At 51.5% G+C, this 3057-nt stretch overlaps 1 non-coding gene across 1 annotated transcript; it reads right to left on the minus strand.

Moving 5' to 3' along the window:
- Positions 1-2235: 2235 nt before the first annotated feature.
- TRNAS-GCU (transfer RNA serine (anticodon GCU)) lies at positions 2236-2317 on the minus strand. The gene has a single exon. It is a non-coding gene; the product is annotated as a tRNA-Ser (tRNA).
- Between the last annotated feature and the right edge of the window lie 740 nt (positions 2318-3057).

Below are 3057 nucleotides of genomic sequence, written 5' to 3' on the forward strand. Positions count from 1 at the left end.
TTGCCCAGGGTTTGTACAGCACCTTGCATAATATGGGGTCTGATCTCAGTCATGGTCTGTGCAGCACCTGGGAGCCCTGATGTCTGTTTCCTGATCACAGGCTCTGGGAATGGAGAGAGGGAAACCTCAGCACCTGAAGGTTAATGCAGCCCTGTGTGCAACCCCTCCTAGGGTGATCCGACAGCAAATGTGAAAAATTGGGATGGGGGTGGGGTTAATAGGCACCTATATAAGAAAAAGACCCAAAAATCGGGACATCTAGTCATGCTAGTCCCTGCTGTTCTCATAAGGGGTCGGCTTAGAGAGGGTTTGGCTACACTTGCAGCTGTCCAGTGCTGGGAGTTAAAGCTGTCTTCCTACAGCTGTTTAGGGAAAGCGCTGCAGTGTGGACACACTGACAGCTACCAGCACTCTGTCATGGCCACATTTGCAGCGCTGTTGGGAGTGGTGCATTATGGGCAGCTATCCCAGCATTCAAGTGGCTGCAATGTGCTTTTCAAAAGAGGAGGGTGGGGTGGAGTGTGACACGGAGCGTGGGGGAGACAGAGCGAGTGGATTTTTGGAGCTGACACTGTGTCAGCTCCCTGCCTGGCAAGTTCAAGCCTCCTCCCCCACCCCTCTCTCATTCACTAAATGCAAATAGCCGCCTTTGTTCTTTTCCTCACAGACCAGATAAGCCGCTGATCCAAAACAGACCCCCCCTCCCCCGTGCCCACCCGGCTGCTTCTCTCCTCAAGCAAACACCAGCTGTGGGTGTTCCAAAGGGATCCCCCTGCCTCTGCTCATTCACTGCAAACAGTAACTGTGTTTGGTTTTTAGATAAGCAGCTCCGGGAGCCTTGAGCTCACAACAAAACAAACAGAGGCATCACACCAAAACAAAGAGCGTTATCTCTACTTAAAAGCATTGTGGGAAGGTTCCGGAGGTCAGTGACAGCGTAGTAAGATTAATCACTGTTTACACTGGCACCCCAGCGCTGCATCACCAGCTCTGTTCTCTTTATTCCTCTCGTCGAGGTGGAGCACATGCAGCACTGTAGCCAGGGAGATACAGCGCTGTATGTGCCTTGCCAGTGTGGACGGGGAGTAAGTTACAGCGCTGTAAAGCCACCACCTGCACTGTAACTCTCCAGTGTAGCCAAGGCCTGAGTTGTAGTAATAATAGCAGCCAAGAATCCGGTGGCACCTTATAGACTAACAGACGTATTGGAGCATGAGCTGTCGTGGGTGAATACCCACTTTGTCAGATGCAACAATAGTCCCATATGGGCTAGTGGTCAGGATTCCTGGTTTTCACCCAGGTGGCCTGGGTTCAACTTCTGGTGTGGGAAGAGTGCAGAGCTTTTTCCCAGAGTGGAGGCAGGAAATGAAAGGAACAGGAAGGGATCCTGCCAGCAGTGGAGTTAGACAGTGTAGGGAGGGGACCCCAGAAGTGGGGGTGGGGCAATGGTTTGGGGGGAGATGAGGGAAGGATCCCAGCAGTGCGGGAAGTTGACAACCTGGAGAGCACAGGCCTGGAATGGGGACCTGGAAGAGTGAATGTGTCCCTCTAAACCCATCAACTACAGACTAGGCAGGCTTGGAAGAATTGTGTATTTGTTGGTAAATGTCAATTTCTGTGTAAACACACAACCCAATGGCAAAATATTTCCATCAATAATCATCAAAATTGACAGATGGGCAAAGTAAGAAACATGCTGCTTGAGAACTTATCATGTTGTAGGAGCAGCAGTGATCTGTATGCTCTGTATAACCTGTATGCTCAGAAGGTCTGTTAAACTCCCCCAGCTTGTGTCCTTTCCCGCTTTGAATGCCTGTGAAGTGGCTTTCCCACTCTCCTTTGTACCTCCAGTGAATGCCCTTCACCGGGCCCATCTGGCCAGTGGTTCGCTGTGTTACATTCTATTGCACCTCAGGGAGACTGATCTTCATCGCACCGTCCATCGCTGCGCTGTGGGACACTTACCTTAAAGGATCCTGACATCTCCACTGCCAGGCCTGTCCTGGGAGCGTGAGTATGAGTGTGACACCCTCCCCCATCCCTTCTTTTGAGCTTAGCTATCAAGGTAATAAATGTGCTGCTTTCTGCCAAACTCTGGGGGGAGGGGCATTATTAGTCCTCTCTAAGCTTACTAACTGACCCAATTTTGGGTAACACAAGCAACATTGTTTGATCTGTTATTGTACCAAAGGAGGAGATGGTTGTCTATAAAGGAGGGTGAAGACTAAATGCCTCTGATGAGAATGGGATTTGAACCCATGCAGGCAGAGCATAATGGAGTAGCAATCCATCACCTTAACCACTCGGTCACCTCATCTGAGCTGTCAAAAAGTGGACAGGAGGAGAAATCTAAGGCCGGCAGAGATAGGGACACTAAGGAGTTTTTAAATACTAAGCGAAAGCAGGGTCTGAATGAGCTCCCCTCTCTCACCTAGTGAGGAGCTGGGGAAAGACTTCAGGAACAGACCGTGTTTGCATAGACACACCTACTCTACCTAGCTATGCAGCATGATGGGGCCGCTTCCCCAAAATGACCAGTTTGGGATGGTCTTGGGTTACAAATGACTTTAGGATTGAGTGGAATGAAATGTTATTCTCCTTCCTGTATGAGTGAAGGGCAGCAGAACATACCTAGTCCGTCCTGATGGAGGGGTAGGTGAGTGAGGAATAGCTTTTATTGGACTGCAGAGAAGTGATTGAGGACGTCACCCTAAACCAGTGGTCCCCAAACATTTCACATTGTGCCCTCTTAGCCATGGCTGTGGCCCCTCGGAAGCCACGGTCAAGAACCGGGGCTGGGAGGAGTGGGGCTGTTGCTTGCTGGGGTGAGGGGTGCGGACAGGGGTAAAGGGGTCGACGCCGGGCTGGGAGCCAGAGTCTCAGGCTGAGGGTGGGGTTGGGGAAGAGCTGTGGCAGAGTGGTGCTCCCTCCCTGCCCTCTATGTGGGCTGGCTCAGGTCCTGAGGTGCCCCCATGAATGTTCCTCTGTGTCTCCCTAGGAGTCGCACCCCACATTATGGGGACCACTGAACCCTACTCGCTAAGCCGGGGCTAGTGA

This window comes from Gopherus flavomarginatus, chromosome 18 (genome assembly GCF_025201925.1).
Source record: "Gopherus flavomarginatus isolate rGopFla2 chromosome 18, rGopFla2.mat.asm, whole genome shotgun sequence".
NCBI lineage: Eukaryota > Metazoa > Chordata > Testudines > Testudinidae > Gopherus > Gopherus flavomarginatus.